This window comes from Lonchura striata, chromosome 10 (genome assembly GCF_046129695.1).
Source record: "Lonchura striata isolate bLonStr1 chromosome 10, bLonStr1.mat, whole genome shotgun sequence".
In the NCBI taxonomy this organism is placed as follows: domain Eukaryota; kingdom Metazoa; phylum Chordata; class Aves; order Passeriformes; family Estrildidae; genus Lonchura; species Lonchura striata.
The window spans coordinates 3,297,419-3,318,093 of record NC_134612.1 but is presented as its reverse complement, the minus strand read 5'-3'; the positions used below and the strand labels follow the sequence as shown (position 1 = coordinate 3,318,093).

The 20,675-nt window shown below is 47.9% G+C and overlaps 1 protein-coding gene across 4 annotated transcripts in view; it reads right to left on the bottom strand.

The window, feature by feature from the left end:
• ARHGEF4 (Rho guanine nucleotide exchange factor 4) overlaps positions 1 to 20,675 on the bottom strand; it is a 232,888-nt gene that overhangs the window by 21,245 nt on the left and 190,968 nt on the right. The window contains exon 1 of one of the 4 annotated variants that reach the window (XM_021555804.3): positions 12,555 to 12,828. The exons of 2 other annotated variants lie outside the window; for them this stretch is intronic. The gene's annotated coding sequence lies outside the window, so the exon portion shown is untranslated. Of the gene's footprint in view, positions 1 to 11,568; positions 11,893 to 12,554; positions 12,829 to 20,675 lie in introns of those variants that run through there. One more of the 4 variants, XM_021555806.2, reaches the window with a different exon arrangement.

Sequence of the window (20,675 nt, the reverse complement as noted above, 5' to 3'; positions counted from 1 at the left end):
GCCAAAGCCTCCCAGAGGCTGCACCCAAGGTGGACAATAGGCACCAGTTTTTCAGACAATTGTAAGTTTGGTCCATTTGCATATCAGGGTTTAATCCTCCAATTACAGCTTAAGCTAATTAAGTCATTTACCCCCAGTTTGCTCCTCCCAATTCACTTTTGTTTGTACTTTTTGGGGCCTGAGGCTGTGGGGTGTCCTTGGATCTCAGGCCCAGAGGGATTGTTTTGTCTGACCAAAATGTGAAGGCAGTAATGAACACTGTATGGAGTTTGGAGTTGTGCACTAATGCAGTACAGTCTGGAAAATATAAAAGTTAAAATCCCAAGGCATCAGGGCAACTCCTCCCGTGGCACAGATGGAGGGGAAGATTGATGGATGGCTCCTCTGAGCAGTGTCTGCAGAGGCTGCCAAGGAGGAGACACAGCCAGGGCTGGTGCACAGAGCTGCCCCAAATTAAGTCCATTACATGTGAGCAAGCAGACCTGGCATGCCAAGGCCCGTGGCTTGTTGGCATTGCAGCTCTCAGTCCCTGTCTGTCTCAGGCTGGACACCTTGACATAATTACCTTGTATGTCCTGGTCTTGTTTGGACAGGACCTCCAGGCAATATTAACAGAGATAAAAGATCTCAGCAATTTACAGAATGAGGGATGAAGATGCCCTTAGGAAATATTTATCTTTGAGCTACTTGTTTCTATTTGAATAAAATTTGAATAGCTTTCTCTTGACAACGCCAAGTACACTGGATCATGCAGAGACAAAAAATAAACCCAGGAGCATCAAAAGAACTGGGAAAAGGAAAGATCAGGGACAAGGTAGCAATAGAATGGAATTTATCTTTCAGCTCTGTGACCCTCAAATGGACATGTTCCACAAAGAGCACCTGAACCCAGCCCTTCCTGGTGAGCTGAAACTGTTACATGAAGCCTGTGCTCACTGCCTGCCTCCCCAAATTTGTGTGTAACGGACTGAAGTTGAACTGGTCCTGCACACCAAACATTTAAGCCCTGCAGCAGTCCTGACCCCAGAGGCAAAGCCCTCCCACAGCACCAGTTCCTTCAGCAGTCACTTGGCTTCCAGAGCTTCTCCTCTGCCTCTTTCATGCAAGCTGCTGCAGAGAAGTGGAAAAAAAAAATTACCTACATACATGCCCCAAATTTGTGCTTCATTCACACAAATACTTATTTTCTCTGAATATGAGCAGAAGCCAAAACTGGCCTCTGCCTTGAACTGAACCCATGGGATAGTTTTGAAATTGTCACAGAATTCACCAGGTTGGAAGAGACCTTCAAGATCATCGAGTCTAATCCAGCCCCAACACCTCAACCAAACCCTGGCACCCAGTGCCACATTCAGTCTTTGTTTAAACGTATCCAGGGATGGTGACTCCACCACCTCCCCAGGCCATTCCAGAACTTTATCACTCTTTCCATTAAAATCTTTTTCCTAACATCCAATCTATATTTCCCTTGGCACAGCTTGAGGCTGTGTCCTGGTTCTGTCAGTGCTGCCTGGAGAAAGAGCCCAGCCCCACCTGGCCACAGCCACCTTTCAGGAGCTGTGCAGAGTGATGGGGTCACCCCTGATCTCCTTTTCTCCAGGCTGAGCACCCCCAGCTCCCTCAGGGGTTCCTCACAGGGTTTGTGTTCCCAGCCCCTCCCCAGCCTCGGTTCCTCCTCTGGATGCGCTCCAGAGTCTCAAAGCCCTTCCCAAACTGAGGGGCCAGAGCTGAGCACACCAGGACTCCACAGACTCGAGGTGTGGCCTCAGCAGTGCCCAGCATAGGGGAGGAATGACCTCCCTGCTCCTGCTGGTCACCCTATTCCTGATCCAGGCCAGGATGCCATTGGTCTTCTTAGCCACCAGGGCACACTGCTGTCCTGAGAGCTTGCTCTTGCTTCCTCTCAAAACTTTTAGCTTCACTGTCTAATGATGGGCAACAGAGATGCAATTTATCTCAGGGAGCTTTTGTCATCTGAGCAGCAGGCACTGAGTCTGAATGAATTATCTGGATTGGCTTTTCAGAGCATCTCCCCTCGTGGGCAGACAGACACCCCAGGGAAGGGCTCATCTTCAGCATCTCTCTCAGCACGATGAGCTAACCAAGCCCCTGGGCTTCCTGTCTCCCCTCACTGCCAGGCAGGAATTTGGGCTGCCTCTGCTAGACTGGACTTGCTGCTGCCTGGCTGCAGGGTGCCAGAAGCACCAACTCAGCTCTGCAGGCACAGCCAACACTTCAGTGCCTCTGCTGCTGCCCTGGCCACGCGGGCCAGGGTGACAGGAGCCCTCCCTGGCAGCGTGGCAGGGCACGTGTCCCCAGTGGGCAGTGCTCGTGCCACTGCTTCATTCACAGGCCCACTCACCCTGCCCCCTGACAAGCCATGCCCTTGGCATTTGTTGCCCTTTTGCCTGCACTGTAAGATGCATATTTTTCAGCAGAGATTTTTGAGACTGATTAAGGGTAGTGGAGGACTCTCAGGCATTTACCAAGCACTGCAGATCTTAATTCAAAATATTTTAATTTGACAGTGATTCTCCTTAACAAATCTAAAATGTCAGTCAACAAAGATCTTAATCCAGCTAAGTGTGCTCCACTGATATTCCACAGTGCTGCTTTTTTAATCAGTGCCTGTAGTTAAACCCCTCATGTGACATCTAGTACAGCTGCCTCCATTTACCAAACATTCAACATTTGTCATCACATTTATTTGGTAAGAACTATTTTCCACAAAACCATTATGACTGGCATTAATTACATTATTCCCTTTTATTTATATCATCTGAGTCCTGATTGCCCCTCAGAAGTGATTTAAGCAGATGGGAAGAGGAGGAGGGTCCCCCTGCAGCAGGCAAGGAGAGGCTTTGAAAAGTGCCTTGATGCAGTGCTGCAGGGCAGGGAAGCAGCCCCTGTGGGAAGTGCAGGGGGCAGAGCTGTGCCCCATGTTGGGTGAACCTGTGTGTGAAGAGTTTGGCCTGAGATGCACATCCCCTGGCTGCCATTAAATGGGATCCTTCAAACCTCACGGTGATGCAAGAACCTCCAGATTCCTCACCTAAAATTGTTACAATGATTGTTACAATGCAAAAGAAAACAAGTTGAAAATTGCTTTCAGCCATTTTGCTTTTGGCTGAAATAACTCAGGAAAGTTCTTGTGAAGGAGAGAGGACAGTCACCTGCAGCTGAGGAGGAGACCTAAATCACCTGGCAGTGCCCTCAGGACTCCAGCCATCACTGTCCCATGGCCTGTCTGTCGAGGGAGCCTGCTCACTTGGGGAACTATGATCCCTAAGTTTTGGCATAAGGAAAAACCAGGAGCAAAGCCCTTCTCGAGCCTTTAGGTAACTCTGCAACAGGTTCTCTGTGTGTCACATTCTATAGCTGCACATTGCAGTAGCTGGTAACATTTACAGCAAGTAAAGCTGAAAAGCAGCTTCCATTTTAACCTGTCAAACAATTTTCCAGAGGACATTTGTTGAAAATATATCACACAATTATTTTCTGGTATAAGTGAAACGTATTTTCACTCTTTCTGAACAAGTAGATAGAACGCTGAGTGACAGGGTGACAAATGGCAACAGAAATCCAAATGTAACAGGAACAATATCTAACACAAGTGACTGACTAAATCACCTGCTCCTCAGGAAGTTCTTTGCAGACCCATTTAGGAAAACACCAGCCCTCTCCATCAGGGTCAGAAGCCCAAATATCAGGAATGACTCAGAAAGAGAGGGGAGAAAGAAGCAGGCAAGGCACAAAGAACAGCATGAATCAAATGTGGGAAGAGTTTCTAGGCCAGCACAAGCTAAACAGACCTTGAAGCTGCAGCAGAGACAGGTGGATGGAGGGTGGCCATGAGCTGAGGTTATTTCTAAAAAGGTTATTTCTAATCCAGGCTGCTGGATGCCCAGACAAGAAGCCTGGGACAAAAGCAGAACATTTTCCCTGTGGTGCAGAATTAAGCTGTGGCACAGGAAGCCCCACAGCCCAAGCCAGAGATGATTTTTAAAAAGATTAAGTAAATGTAAGTCCTTCAAGGACATTTAAACACATCCTGTCTGGATACAGCCCACCAAGGACCTTAAACACACCTGGGAAGGCACACAAGGCAAAGAGCCAGGCCACGCTTGCATCTACTCCTGAGCAGATACCCAAGTCACAGGTAAAGGTGTCACAGGTAAAAGTGTCACAGGTAAAAGTGTCACTGGCTGGCTCTACAGAGCTGGGCATTAGGGTGGTAACATTTATCTCACACAGCATTAGGACATGAGGGTAGTGACAAGCACAGAAGGAAAGAAATGCTGATTATTTGTATTACCCATGGATATTTCTTAAAACCAGCAAGCCCTGGAGCTGTTAACCTGGCAGGCACAGCTACATCCCAGGAGCTACAGCAACACTGGCATTCAGGTGGAAAATCAGCAGCTGCCAGCACAGTAATTACAGGGACATTAGGATGTCCCCTGGGGCAGGGCTCTTCCTCTCCTGCCTGAGACTCCTCAGCAGTTCCACACATTCAATAGAACAGATCCCACACACTCCATCCTACACCAGCAACCTCACCAGGGACACCCATCCGGAGCAGCCATCCACTCCTACACATGGATGTCTAATTCCTGGCATGCTTTTCTTTCCTCCAGAAGGGAGGATGAAAGTGTAGCCAGGGAAATCTGGATGTCCAGATTCTGCCTGGGAGAGAGTGTCCCTGCACACAGGTCACAGGAGCAGGCACGTGCCACATCCTCACTCAAAATGTCCAGAAAGCCCTTTGCAATTAAGAGCTCAAAGAACCTCAAAACCTCCTTAAAGACACAAAACTTAAGTCATTCCAAAGCTCTAAATCAGCTTAAACAGCTTAAACTCATCTAAGGCCCTACAGTGTTTTAAGCATTTTAAACCCATCTAAAGCCTTAAAGTGGCTTAAGGAGCTTGAAATACTCTAAGGCTTAAAAGTGGTTTAAGATCTCTAACTTTTGGCTCAGCCACTCCTCTCCCACCTCTCACTCCTCACCCCAGCCACCCAGTCCCAGCTACCCCAACCAGCCCAGATGCTGCCAGAGCAGCACCTGGAAATTGTCCATGTACCCTTCTCCTACTTTCTTTGGCTTCAAAGGCTGCAAAGGTGCAAGGCCTGGGGTTGAACTCTCAGGTTGGAACAAGACTCTGACCTAGGGCTCACACATCTACAAAGTTTGTAGTTTCTGGTTCCAGTTTGGCTGTCATGAAAATTGTCTCAGACTGCCTGACTCCCCACTTGACCTCACCAAGAGTTTTGAAGTCTACACTCACTGCAGAGGATGAAGCAAAGCTGGTTACCACAATATTCTTCTGATGCTCTGATTTTAACTGTGCAACCTGGGAATGGAAATAGTCCAGGATGTTTCTGTTTGGCTGTTCACACATTTAAGAATGATTGCTGTTGCATCTTTTTTACACTGCCATTTCTCAGACACCCCAGTAAAAACTATTTTCATCAGAAAATTATATTTAATGCTACATTAACACATTTCTCTGTCACTTGTGCTTTCCCCATTTTCCTCTTGCTGCAGCTGCAGGACTACCCTTCCTCTGTGCACTCTCTGGAATATTTCCTCTCCTTTTCCCTCTCTGCAGGACAGCTCCTGCTTCTACACTTTTCTCATGACTTAATTCTGGAATTTTTCCTATCCACCTCTCTTTTGCTTTCTCTTTCATCATTATTTCTTTGCACAAATGAGGATTATACTCCACAGATCCCTCAGGATAATGTATCCAAACCAGTTCAGCTGTAGCTATTCTGCCATACAGATTTATTGAGGATAAATGCTGCATCCTGGCTCCTTGAAGAAGGAAAGGAAAAGGAGCTATGCAGGTCACAGGCTCTCTGCCTGATAATGACTCTTCCCCCAAAAGATACAGCAAGATATGGAATCACTTGTAGCTTGAAGGCAAATTAACCTAAATTTGTTTTACAAATAAGGTTAAAGAAAACATTTAAAAGCAGATACAAATTGCATTGCTAACAAACCCTTCTGAATCATCCAAATGTCAGCATCAAGGCCCAAACACAGTTCATGGCTTTCCTTTTCATGTGTGTGCATGAGGTAATTGCAATGGAACACACTGCAAAAAACATGCTGAAATCATTTTTATTGCTCCTATCTCCTGTCAAAACATCTCCCTTGCATTAAACTGTGCCAAGGTCTGTACAGCACTGGCAGGTGCTGCCAGGGGTCCTGGGCCAGCACAGATTGCTTATCAATTTCCATGACGTGGCTCTAAGATGTTCTCCCTGCCTCAAAAGAACCATGCACAGTTTAGTATCCATTTTCTTTCTTATTTTTTTCCTGAGAGAGAAACCCTGCAGGGACATAAAACTTATAACTTCCACCACTACCACCACCACCCATCCCCTGCCTGGGGATCTCTTTCCCATGGTACACACACAGGGCTAGATCCTTTCTTCATAGAACTAAGAACTGCTGTTTGTCCTATTGTTTGAAAATGGGACAGAAGAAAATCTGAATAACAGAGAAGAACAAAAAGAGACCTTGCTAATGTCTCCCTGTCAGGCAAAGGAGTCTGCCTAAGCCTTTGTTTTTGGTTAGTATCTGTAAATATAAAAATGAGTCATTTCTTTTGTAGTCACTGCAGAAGGTTCTTCCAGTTATGTACACCCTAGGGAAAAAACACCTTTTCCTACTGGAAGTGTCCTGTGCTAGGTAAAGGAGACATTCAGGAAGCAGCAGCTTCCTGGGACCTTCTGAGGCCCTGTACTATTCTGCTTTTGAATATATCCATTTTCTTCATTTGTCTCACATCCACATCATCTGGATGAGGAGATTCAATGGCCTAAACAAAGCTAAGGCCAAACCAGAACCACACTCCTGTTTCCAAGACCACATTGCAAACAAGTCCTCTAAGTACAGGAGAACAAAGCAGCTGCTGCTCTTCCTGCCTTTGGTGCAGGTAGGAAATCCCACAGCTCCTGCTGTGCACCAGTGCTCATTCCTGTCCCCCTGACTCCCTGCACAGCCCTGGCACCAAGAGTCAAGCCTGGAGTCACCCTGGCCACAATTTCCAGCAGGACACAGTGGTTTTGCAGAGACAGCTGAATTTCAGCTGAGCACATTCTGGTAGGGCAGGCAGCAATGGGCTCCTGCCATTGCCAGCACTCGTCTCTTGGCATCCAGGGCAGTTCTTCTCACTTTGTAATTAGATTATGCTTATTATAACGAGTGCTGGCTCCTGGGCACTACAGGTGTGAACTGGGATGCTAAAAATACCAAGCCAGGACTCCTTAGCAGCCTGTCTTTCCCTAATCTCCTGCTGGAACCATTTCATCTGCTGAGGTGAGGAAAGCTGAGTTGGGCTGCTGCCGAGAGATCCCAGTGTAGCTGCTTGGATTCACCCAATGCTTACACCCAGTGTTTTTATTTCCATCTAACATTTTCCACATCACTGCAGATACTCAACATGCCAGGAAGGGACCAGATCATGGTTGAGAACAAGCACAAGCAGTGGAGCCCTGCTGTACCTGTGCTGCTTGGAGCTGTAGCACCACAAAAACTCTCAAGTACTGCCCCTGCACAGTGGCCACTGCAAACCAGCCCAGCCTAGCAGGAGACAGCAACTGATCCCATTCCTGAGCTGATATCCCAGCACTGGACAAAGACAAGGTTTTCAGGTGTGGCCCTGTGCTGTTTGCTCCATGCCCTTGGCTTTGCCCAGCTCAGGGCAGGAGGGGCTGCAGCAAGGACAGAAGGGGCTGAAGGCTGCCCTTGTTGCCCCAGCTGGGGGAGGATCTACCTGCTGTGCCACCAAAGGAGAGCAGAGATGAAGGTGTCCAGTGTGAAACTGGTGCTCTCTGGAGGGGGAAGCACGCTGGAAGGAGCTGTGCTAGGGTCTTCTGCAGGGAGGGAGAAGGGGAAGGGGACAGCACCTCTGTGCTGCAGCAGGATGGATGGGACCAGAGCCCAGTACCAGCCCCTTGGTCAAGAGGGGTCTGGCAAGGGAGAGCAAACTCCCCAGTTTCCCTCTCTGTGGTCCTTCACACCTGGCTAACTCCTCTGCTGAAAGGCTGACCAACACCCTCTTGGTACTTTGGGAGAAATTTTTCTTTTAGCACCTCCAACACAGGCGAGCTATCACATTTATCAATACAAATGCAGAAAGCTTGCATGCACACCACAGGACAGGGAAAGCCACTGTGGTGTGACAGGTCCACACCACCTCTTTGAGTTCCAGTTCTGCCACTGCCAAATGCAGACACAGAGTGGGTGCACTCTATGTGACACCAAGAGTCATGCCTGGAGTAATCCTGGCCAAAGAACATATACAAAGATTCGTACAAGACATAATTTTATTCCAGTTTGCAATACACTCTGTAGTTAACAAGGCCAGTGACACAGCATCAATAACAAGTACTCTCCCTCTAGAAATCTTTCTTTAACCTGTGTAATGTGGCTTCTTTTGTCGTGTGCTAATTCTTTATTTTAAATCAAAACACTGGAAGGAGTAATTAAAAGTAATTGTTGATGGTATCATCCTAAGTGCTTACCCGTGTTTCTTATCTGGCCAGCTCATGCCTTGGATTCCAAGAATAAATCACAAAGACAGCAGATACCACATATCACCACATAAATGAGTTTAGCCTGGGAGAACAAATTAAGCAAAGATATAATCTAAAGCCCAGATCTCCCTTTGGAAATGATGTCTGGGTCTTGCTCCTGTTCACAGATGCTCTTTGCTCTCACAAGGCTCAAAGCAGAGCAGTAGCAGAGCTCTTGCCTCTTAAATGTTCTGGTGGACTTGTCCCATGCAGGGGGCACAGCAGGTCCCTGTCCTTGCAGGGCTCAGCATGTCCCTGTCTCACAGAGCATGGGAAGAGTGCAGGCACAGCCTCACCCTGCACCCAGGGAAGAGGAGGAGGAGGAGGAGGAGGAGGAGGAGGAGGAGGAGATGTCCAGTGGCCACACAAAGGCCTGGCTGCCATGCCCTGCTCCACAGCAGGAGCAGGGAGCCATGGGCACCAGGGAGCCATGGGCACCAGGGAGCCATGGGCACCAGGGAGCCATGGGCACCAGGGCAGGGGACACCAGGGAGCAGGGGACACCAGGGAGCCATGGGCACCAGGGAGCAGGGGACACCAGTGGGCACAGGGCTCCCCAGCTGCCTTGCCCCCTGCCCTGGCAGTGCTGCTCCCTCCCGGGGCTGTGGCCCCAGTGCCAGGGCAGGGCCTGGTGTTCAGGTGACAGCAGGGAAGGCAGCCCCAGCCCTTCTGCAGAGCACCCAGATCTCCTGGCAAGTAAGTGCATTGAGAGCAAACTGAAAACCCACCAGAAACATCAGAGCCTCTTCCCACCCCCCAGAGCTCTCCTTCCCCACTGTATTTCTATCACCACCTACAGCTTCTGCACACAGTTCAGGGATCCTTCACCAGCTCTATTTTTCCTGGGCTTTATTGGCTATTGCAGCTTCTTCAGCCAAGATGTGAGGCAGGACTGAATGAGCCACAACTAACACCAGACTGATTAACAGTGGCCAACTGCAGCTTCCAGATGAATGTATACAGCTGTAGGGGAAGCTGAGGAAGGAGGAAAGCACTGATGTCTCCATAACAAAACTTGACACAGATATTTCAGCATTAGTTAGGTATTGAGAATCTAGACAAGCATTGGAAAGAGGAAATTAAAATTCACCACACATTAAGTGGAAAAGTGTTCCCAGGTTCATAGCAACCTAAGTAACACCTGTGGCAGGCAGGCAGCATTGGAACCCATATTTCCAAAGGGTTCTCTGTAATCTCGATATTTTTCTTTCCAGAATTTTTAAATGCAAGAACAGTTCTACTTTTTTGTTTTGCTCCCAACAGTTCTGGTACAAAATTGTCCTAAGCAGGAGTAATGCAAATTGCCCCAAGCAGGGAAGGGAAAAGCAATTTCACCAGAGGGCACATTACCCATTCCTATCACCTACTTTTCTTCCTCATTGTCCTGCACTCCCCAAAGCCCTTGGAAGAAACAAATCTTCCCTTTAGTTCTCTAGCAGCAAGCAGGTCTTCTCCTGCTGGGGAAAGCTTGGGCACCTTCCATCAGCAACTGCAGTGCTTCCTGCAGGAAGCAGCATGGCAGCTCTGCAACCCAGAGGCACCAACTGCCCAAACTCACAGCATTCCTAGGCTTTCCCAACCTAGCAGAGCCCTCCAGCAAGCAGCAGGAGTAAGATATCCCCAAACTGAACATGCAGCAGTAGCAGAGGGCAAATTGCTCCAACACCACAAGACCAACTCCAGGCTAACAAATTTTACAGGACACTTAATAAAAAGAAGTTCCTGGAAAACTTCCCTGAAGTCCCTTCCCAGGCAGAGTGGAACAGGAAGCTACAGTCTCCAGTTCTATGACAAAAGGCACCCAAGGGACATTTCAGGGACATGGCACCGAGCTGAACAAGAGCATGAGTCACTTGGTGAATGCAGGCTCAGCCTAGGCTGGCAGATACGTGTGCTCAGCTTCCCAGCTGCCCCACACGGCTTCCACACACTGAGCCAAACCCTGGGATTATGAATGGAGCCCATCTCCAGCTCCTCTTCAGAGCTACACGTGCATGCAGGCCCTGTGAATAACTGCTCTTCTCATCTAACATCAGGGGTTTTGCAGTATTTCAAGATACAGAGCAGGCACGACAGCAATAACTGGCAGTCCAAACTCAGTGCAGGGGCTGCCACGATGCTGAGGCCTCTGACTGCTCCCACTGACAAGGGGTGGGAGCTTCTGAACCTCAAGCACTTTCTAAACCTGCTCAAACCTTGCATTGGATTTGCCTGCATAGGCAGCTGCCAAAAGCTTTCTGTCACTGACACCTGTGAGCCCAAAGCTGTACTCTAGTCCCTCATGTGCCATTTGAAGACTGAGGCATACATTCCCTTCACTCACTTGGCCTTTCCAAGAAAAAAATCCTTTTTCCACCTTATGCCATTTGGTTCTGATTCCAGGTGAAACTAAGACCTCAGTAAAGTTTAGAGGCAAGACAAAAGAGATTTGTTTTAAAGCCAAGTTGTAAGCTATAGTTAGCTTTTGGTTTTTTTAATAGCAACTTCAGAAAACGACATAGACTGGATGGTTTTGGTGGCTGTTATCACGATGGCCAGATAATAGAATCTGTAGCCTAGTTTGAGATTTTTAATAATTCAAAACTGTTCATTTGCATAAGAGATTCCCAGATAATTGCAGGGGGCTGGGGCCTGCTGCTGCCCCACACCCAGAACTGCAAGAGAGAGTCCTCTCTCAGGGAAAAGATGTTCTGCACCTCAGCTGTAACAGAAAGGAGCTCCACAGGTAAAAATTCCATTCTTTGCATGCTAAAGTGATGTGGTTTTGTATAACACTAATGTATTACACAATCACATAAATAACTGATACAGAGTACATCACTCATGATGACAGAGACAACAGCACCATCCAGCCTTTCTCAACACCAGATCAGACTCCAGGAGCCATAAATATTCAGATCTGAAAGAACTGCAGTAGCCTCAACCATTACTGCCAGCAAACACACTGCCCTTGTGAAAGCTGTACTTAAATTGCAGATTACCTAACACACAAAATGAAGGATCCTGCTGAATTTTAAGGGTTTGCATCTTTTGCGGTCTTCTGCACAAAAGCAAGCAGTGTCATTAAGAACAGTGCACCGTGCCTTCCTTTGCAGTCTGTCTTCCTCCAGGGACCGGTCTCCTCCAATGCCATCCAGCTGAGGGTTGTTCCACGGGGGTGCCAGTGCCAGGTGTGGATGTGGTGGGATTCGCAGGGCTGCTGATCACATCAGGGAGGTGAGCAGGCCTGCGTGGGGCGGGCAGAGCAGGCCTGTGTGGGGCAGGCTGCCCCGCTGCCCTTCCCTGCCAGCCTTGCAGGAGCGCTGCTGGAGCCGCTGCCCCGCTGGGCACGGCTGCCCCACTGGCCTGCGCTCAGCGTCCTGCGCCGAGGCTGTGCCAGCCATTTTGATACATACAGCTGATAAGCACTGAGGTATCATAAAGGAAATGGGATTAAAGCCAACAAAACCCTTCTTCCACACTGCTGCAGCGTTTATTCAGCCTGAATTCCTGATGGACTCTATTAATCAACCTCTTTGGCTAATTGGGCATTACTCATGCCACAGCACAGCTCAATGCTCACAGTGACAGAGCAGCGGAGGCGTTACAGGCTTCAGCTTTTACAGCAGGTGTTTACATGTAGCTGGTCCTTGTGTAAGGGCTCCTCTGCAAACAAAGCAGCATCACTTGGGCTTCTCCAGGGCTGAGAAGTGCTACGTGCAGGCACGGAATCGTCATGGCTCGGAATCAAGGCTGATTAGTGCCACGGAGAGCGGTTAGGATCGAGCAGGTTGGCTCCGTTACCTCTCTCCCTTTCTCTTGTTTACCTGGGATCCAAAGCGCAAGGCACGAGTGATGACAGGAGGAGAGCGAGGGGAGCAGGGTGGGGAAAGAGCTGACGACTGAAAAACACGGGAGCAATACTCTGAGACACACAGTCACCGTAACAGCAGACAAGCAGACCAGAGGCAGACAACGACAAGCTGACCTGCTGATTTGTTGCCCAGTCCTGGAAAGCCCCATGCACCACACCACTACCGGCAGTCCTCCTTCAGTGAAAAGCCAAAAGAAACATCAGCACCACGTTGACGATGATGAGGAAGAGCAGGATGACAAAGACCACTATCCGCTGGGTCTCCGGGTTCATGTTGCAGCGGAGGAAAGTATGAAGCGCGCTCCATTTGTGCCTGCTTCTTTCGGGGACCTTTGCCATGGCTTCAGCCCCCAGGAGGAAAAAAAAAAAAAAAAAAAAAAGGAATAAAAAAGCCTAAGTGCCTGCCGGGGCAGGATGGGCAGAGGGCTGTGAACAAAAGCTGTCTGAAGCTCGCAAAAGCGGAAGCCTAAAGGGCTCGCAGAGCCGCAGCACGTGTGCCAGACGCCGCCTCGGCTCAGGGCGAGCTCGGCAGCAGATCCCCGCGGCTCCGCGTCTGCTGTGCCCAGGGAGCCGTGGCCACGCTCCGGCAGGCGAGGACAGCGGGTTCCCGGTGGCGGAGCTCCGCAATGCCCGCGATGTCGGCTCCCAGAGAGCGGCGCCGCGATTTGCTGCGCTCCGTCTCCAGGATACACCGGGCCTTAGCAACCCCAGCGCAGCCCGCCGAGCCTCTTAAGGAGGGTCAGCACGGGATTAGGCTGCTTTGCTAAATCCTTCTCTCGCTGCAGGCGAGTCCTGCCGGAAGGGCAGTGCCCCCTGGGCTGCGGCCGGCCCTGCGCGGGGAGGGCACGGCCGGCTCCCGCACACCTGAGCGAGCAACAGGTGCGGGTCCGGCCCCTGCCCTGCCCTGCCCTGCCCGGGACACAGCAGCAGCAGCAGCTGCTGGACTCTGCCGTTCGCTTCCTGGCAGCATCCTGGAGCCAGAAAAGGACTTGGCTCCCTCTGCCAACTCTCCGTGGGCCTGAGTCACTGCAAATCTCCATATCTCTGCAATCAGAAAATCTCTATTCAGTGCTGCAGAGCCCTAAACCTGCTTTTATAGATTGAACTTTTGCTGCTGGACTGCAAAGTTCACCGAGCACCAAGCTGCCCTGCCTCAGGTGCACTCACAGATGCCCCGGCTAAGCATAACTCCCACCTGTGCTGGGTCAGGAACAGAAGGAAAAGGCACTCCTCCTTGGAAGGATTAGGGATAGAGCATGGAGAACACCCAGCACAGGCTTTTCCACTGCAGCCTTTTTGTTTCCTCTAGCCAGAAAAGCAGAGCCCACCTCTTACTCCACGGCCAGCAGCAATCACTTCCCAGGAGAGGAGGAGGAGGAGGACTCAGGCTCAGTATTCAGATCCTTCATTGACAGGAAGCAGCTTCACATCTTCCAGTTCTCATTTAGACTACACATTCCCCCTCAGAAACTGAGGGATACAAATCCAGCAATCCTGATACCGAAATGGGCTCAATCCAGACCTTGGATTTAGAGCTGAGTGAGTCTGGAGCTGATGGAGGATGGAGTGATCCAAGAGGATGACTCTGCACTTTACACAGACGTTTCCAACATGGCCACACACATTTCTAGGAGCAGGAACCAGAACACAAGGTTGTCCCCCTTAAACACCCCACCTGCTAAACACCTCTGGTAGCCTCCATCTCTGGGAAGGGCCATGGGGGAGCAGCCACATGATGTGGGTACAAATGGAACACTCTCACCTTCTCTCACAGCTGAGAAATAAACTAACAAAAACCCTGGGGTTTTTTCAGGTGTTAGCACATCAATGCCCATGATGTTTGTTTGGGATCTGTACAGCTCCTGGAAAGCAGCAGGTAAGATATTTAAATGGGGAAAGATTTAAGAGTTATGGGTACCAGTACTTTAATTTTGGAGAGTTTTTCCACAAATTGCACCAGCCTCAGCAGGGGCCATACAGAAACGCCAGTCAAAACTTCCACTGTCTCCTTATGCTTCTGCAATGTCTAAGATAGCTGTCTTTCTTAGTCATAATAAAATCAAATCAAGAACTATTTCAGTTTCTTGATTCTGAACACAAAGATTCTGCAGATCTCCTTGTCTTTAGCCTAAATTTAGAATAAGGAGAATGATGTGTAGGATAAGGTCTTGTGCTCTCAATGCAGCTTCAAGACCTGTGGGAAAACCCCACAAACTGCAAGCTGCTGGGATCCACAGGCTGCCCAAGCTCACTGTGCTTGAGTTTTTGGCCTGCAATGACTGATAACCAGCTTTAAAGCTGATAAGCTTTAAAAAACTATTTCTCCCTGCCATGTGCACCACAGCAGAACACTTCAAAGCTTGCAGACTTCAATTTACTGAAAGTTCTTCAAGTCCACAGTGGACTTGCATCATTGCATTGTTCAGCTCCTGGGCTTTCTGTAAATCTTGTCTGGCTCTGAAGGCTTTTTGTGCCTGATTGAGTTTGGACATAAGCCACCAAGCAGGATTTGGGTGGGATGTAGATTTTCAGGAGAAGCTAATTATGGTGAATGGAGAGCATGATCCCACCCACTTCTCTGAAACCTGCACAGCAACTACTATCTTCTGTAAGCACATAGTTACACTGAAAAGAAAGGGATAAACCCCAGTGATTCAACAAGGCTGGCAGAGCTTCACTGTTGGTATTGCAGGATATGGGGTAGTTCCTAAAATCCATGATCTAATTCTCCACTAGTGTCCTGGAATCTTTGCCAGTTATAAACATGCTAAAACATTGGGAGGTGAAAGCACAGAAAGTTTGTCTGAAGACATCTGAAAGGGGAAAGCAGTTCACTTATTGGACACTGCTCTGAGCCCCCTGGAAAAAGAAGTCCAGGGGAAACTGATGGCAAAAGAAATTGCAGGGGGAAAAAAGGTAAAAAATTATAGTGGAAGGTACATTTTCATCTAACTCTGTGGTGTCTAAGAAACAGCCCAAGTCCCAGCTATGTTCCTTTGCTCTTCTGATGTGCAGACCCAAGTGCCCCCCTGCACTGCATTGCCTGGGCACAAATAACATATATGCCTCATATACATCTTGGGGCATTGCACAGTTACTGTTGAGTGGCATTCACCCTTCTGGCCCCTCAGCCAAGAGAAACTGGACAAGGACAAAAGCTGCAGAGTGACTCTAGCTGTGACCTGGCTTTTGTTTCCCCCACACACAGTGAATCCCCTCACAAGGTCTGGGGCAGAGACTGCCTGAGGAAGTCACTTCCATGGTAGCTTCAAGTGTTTTCTGAAGTTTTACCTCGTGTCTCGTAATACAGCAGAGCTCACTTTGTATAACTATCACTGAGGGAGCATATTTCAAATAATTGTTGCACAATCTCCACTGGAATCTAATCTGCAATTGTAATAATTTCCTTTGACTCCTTCTTCTAAGAGCCATCCTCAGCCAGGACTGCAGCATGGGAATAATGCTGCCACTCAAACAGAGAAAAAGTGAGCACACCCCAGCCTCAAAGGCCTGGGCACACACAAAGCCCTGCTGCAGTCCCAGAAGCTGCTCAGTGACCAAGGCTTCAGGGAATGAGCTATTCAAGAACCCCCCAGTCTAATATTAGATAAAATAGAAAACAAAAACATGCCTTCATTTTTCATCAAAATGATACTAAATATTGCCCAGTCCTTACTCATCACCATGCAGCACATGAGGCCTAAGCTTTTGAAGAGTGCTTTAGGTGTGATTTTTAGGAGGCCAGGAGTACACAGACAAACCCACTGTTTACCAGTGAAAAAGGTGTTTCAATACTGTAACAGCTGAGCTGGGAACTGAAAGGCACACACACAAAAATGTGAAGAAAGAAGAACTGTAATAAGAGGACAGATGTGCCAGTAGAACAGGAATAAATAACTGAGGAGACAAGCAGGGAAGCTGGATCCATCTCACTGGGAAAGCAAAGAGCTCGTGTCCCACAGCAAGAGTAGAGCTGTGGGGGACCAGCCCCACCTTCAGCACCTTTCTCCTCTCTCCTGCTGGGCCCACTTGGAAAGCAAAGCTCCAAGTAGAACACTGCATACCATGCTGGAGCACATTTCCATTTCCTATTCTTGGCTTGTCACAAATAGGAATGTGTTTGCTACAAGTACCAAAAACAGCACAATTCAAGTCCTCTTAAAGGCAAGGATACATTAGTATTGTAGGCACTAGTAAACCATGCTCAGAAAAAGAGCTCTTATTGGGTCATTTATCAACACTCTCCCTCCAACAATGTGAAAAGGATATTATCTAAATATAAACAGAGACAGAAGTGCTAGAACTGAGCCTGGATTGGGCCCAGCTGACACACAGACAGCTCCCGCCCCAGCTGCCTGCTCAGGGCAGAGCTCATGGACACACCAGGCAGGCAGCTCCAGGGTTTGCTGGTTCTGTGTGTGTGCAAATCACAGCAAATGTGAACTCCTTTACAAGTTCCCCTAAGGTATTGCTACAGAGGATACCTTCTGAGGCAGCTTCCCTCTCTCTTGTTGCACCACCGAAGGCACAGACACAAATGTGAATTCCCTGTCCCTCTGAGTGGCATCACTGGCTGTTGGAATGCTGGGTATAAAACTGCAGAGGAAGAGAACACATTCAGCACATCCAGAAACATTTAATGTTGCAACAGCCCCATTCACCTGGGTCCACGTGACTGGATTTTTTTTTCCCCTTCAACTTCTCTTTGACATAAAAATCACCTAATTATTACTGCCCTTTCCATTATACAGAAGCTGTTGAAGAACATCTTAGGGAAGAAGCTTCTGTTGATTTTTTTTTTAACTGGGTGATAAAAATACTTCTATCTATAACACTGGTGAGATGAACCATTTCAAATGCATCTTTTAAAAAAGAATCCAGGATGAGTGGATGTTCAGTGGATGACAGCTCAGCAGCTGAAAAGGCTGACAATTAAACTGTGAGAGGGGCAAGCATTTGTACCTGCAAATCATTCCAAGGAAACCAAGTTTCCCTAACTCCCACAATTACACTTTTCTCAGCATCCAAACTAAGCAACTCTCAACCCTGCTATGCATTGAGCTAACTATCAGGAACACTGCAGGTAACACCTCCCAAAAGGACAGCACTTTTTTGAGCCACGGCCAGAAAACATCAGAATAAGTATAGCTTTTTCAGCTGCATATGATCATGTACTTCTAAAGTGGAAAACAGTCTGTCAGAGTTTGCTTTGAATTTTTACAGTGTGTAACACTGTGTTACTAGAGCACAGTTACTCCCACTGCATCTTTCTGTAGCTCTGCATGGCTTAAGCCCACTCAGCTTTTACAGCCAGTACTTCCCTGGGCAGATTCCTCATGCAGTGCTGCCAAAACTTTACAAGCTGTTCTTGTGCTTGAGTACCACGACTCACGAGATAACTCTGAATGGAAAGAAAATAGGCCTGAGCATTTTCATGCAAGAAAAGCAGCCATTCATTCTGGACAACCCTGACAAAAATTTAATATTAAATTACAAGTAATTAAATATTAAAAAAAAAGACAATCTGCTTAGCAACCAGTCTTTTGCTTTCAGACATTACTAAACCTAGAAAATCTTCCAAATTTTCCTAAAGCAAGTTTTATTTTCAAGAGTAGCAACAACAACTGTTTAGATGTTTGAACATCTGAGAATTACCAGCATGACCTGGAGCTCCAGTGCCAAGGGAAGGTGTTGCTGCCATGAGCCACGTGCTGACACAACACATCCCACACACCCTGGGAGCTGAGGAGAGCTCCAGAGTGTGCTGGGATGGAGCTGGGCATGCTTTGGGGATTTTGGGGTGGCAGAGGGGATACAGACTGCAATGGCCTGGGAAACAAAACCAAGCATGTTAGGATAGATGTGGCAGAGCAAGGAACAAGCAGGGAGAAGCAAATACGGGCTGGCACAATCCATGCAGTGGCCTAGGAAATGGATATTTTCAGTAAAAATTTGACACAGAACAAAGGGTATTATAATAATGATGCTCTGAAATAAACACAAGCTGAATGGGATTTGTAGTAAGGCAGGTGGAAAGAAAGGAAATGCTGCATCTTGGAGACCAGCAAGATTAAGCTTGAATGCAATATCTAGAAAGGGCTCAGAACAGAAAATGACCACACCACTCTTGTTACAGGGCTGAGGAACAGACATGCTGGCAATGACATTCTTGGTGACTGAGAGAGGAGGTGTTTGGGCTCCTGAAATTACTCAAATGCTTTTTGGTTTTGTGGTATCCTGCTTTTGAGCTGAAATTTTGACAGCCATGAAAAACACAGAATGACAAGGAATGGTGATTTGGGCACTATGCGGGCTGGAACAGGGCAATAAGGGAAAAACAGTCAGAGAAACCCTCCTAGAAAAGTCAAGGAAAGAAGAGAGGAAACAGGCACAGCTAGAGTTGTGGGACCTGAAGCAGGTGAGGTCAGAGGAAGCTGCATGAAGCCAGTGAAACAGATGAGGTGGATGAGAAGAAGATGAATAACAGTACAAGGTGAGTGACAGGGTGGGAACATGGAGTAAAGGAAGATGCCTATGTACAAAGCTGGAAAAACATTAACAGATAATTCCTGCAAAAGGTTCTACAAGAGATGGCTGGAGAGGAGAGGGGGAACAGGGCCAAGCTTTATTTTTTTGACTGTTTCTAGACCACTAGTCCCCCTTCTTTCTGGCTGTACATGGGTTTACAAGAAAGCAATGTAGCTTTGGGCTTTCTCAGATGTTCTGTTCAGCCCACACACATTATAAAATTACAAGTACAGCCTTCCTTTACCTGCTACCTTTAAAATAATGCATTTAGTTGCAGAGCAGTTTTCTGACCTTTCTCTTACTGCTCAGCATCTTCACCTCTTACAGAATATACCAGTCTTGAGGTGGCAGAAAACAGGAAAACTGCTTTCAAGTGACAGGTCTCTAAAGTTCAAAACCAGAAAAATTGTTTTCAAGTGACAGGTTTCTAAAAGTTCTTCCAGGCTGGTCTGTAGTATTGTTAATTTGGGAGTTCTCCTTCATTGCCTGCTGATGTAACTAAAGAAGCCATAGGAGGGCTGGAGAAAAGAATAAGCTCCACAGATGAGAACAAGTTCCATGAGAATGAGAAAAGGAGGATAAAAGACATACATAAGCTGTGTATAAGAATCGGGCTAGGCATTCCTATGTCCTACATGACAAAAAAGCAGGGCAGAAATTTTAATTGATCAAGCAGCCTTCTGAGGTGACATTTCCCCTGGTACGTCTGTTTTAGCCAGAAGGCTGAAAAGATGCAGAAGAACAATACACTCTGAAGATCAAACCTTGATGGGATGTTCTCCAAAAGCTGCCCCCAAAATTAGTAAGAATCTAAAACACAGCTCAGAAACAAACCTGGTAAGTGGTTGTTAAGACAATCAGAAAGGTATGAGTTATCAAGCCCCAGCAGTAAATGAACAAGGTGTCCCTCTGCTTTACTAGTAAAGCATCCATCAGGGACAAAGGAATGTGGAAAAAACAGGACATTCAGTCTGTACTGGATAGCTCACACACCCTGCCTTCATTCCGTAAAACCTGTTGACACGAAGCCTTGCCAGTGGAACAGCCAGAAACAGGATCTTCTCTGGAGATCACAGATAACATCAGTAGAAACACAACTGAAAAACACAACCCCCACAACACCTTTCTAGGTCACTGTTCCCCGTAATGCAAAACTTGAAGAAGCTGAGCTCGATGTCCCCTGAGGCCTGGGACAGCCTGAGCAGCCCTGGCACAGGAGGTGTGTGGGCCAGCCCCACTGCTGGGGACAGAGGCTGCTCTGTGCCCTGCCCGTGGAGCTTCCCGGTGGGAGCAACGGGGTCACTGCAGGAACATTCCCTCACTTTGCTGCAAGGAGGGGCTGAGTGACCTGCCTGTCCCAGGGCACCGAGGAGGGCTGGCCCCAAGTGCCCCAGAGGGAGGGGGAGCCTTCCCACGAGGAGGGCTGGCACTTGGGTATTGTTGTTGATCTTTCTGCTTTCTCCACAGCGGGAAAATAAAACTGCAAGGAAAATGGCAGTGCCTTCACTCTGTTAAACCGTGGCCAAACTTTTTGCTAACTCAGCCCTCAGCTTACCAAATGTAGGACAGGGGGCCTTGGTCCCCTACTTGATGGGAAAGATCTCTTGAGGGATTAACAGCGCTCTTTGAAGGGGCATAAGAGTCAGGAGGGATTTCATTTTTCCACCACTGGGATCAATTGTCTTTGGAGAATTAGGAAAATTCTCT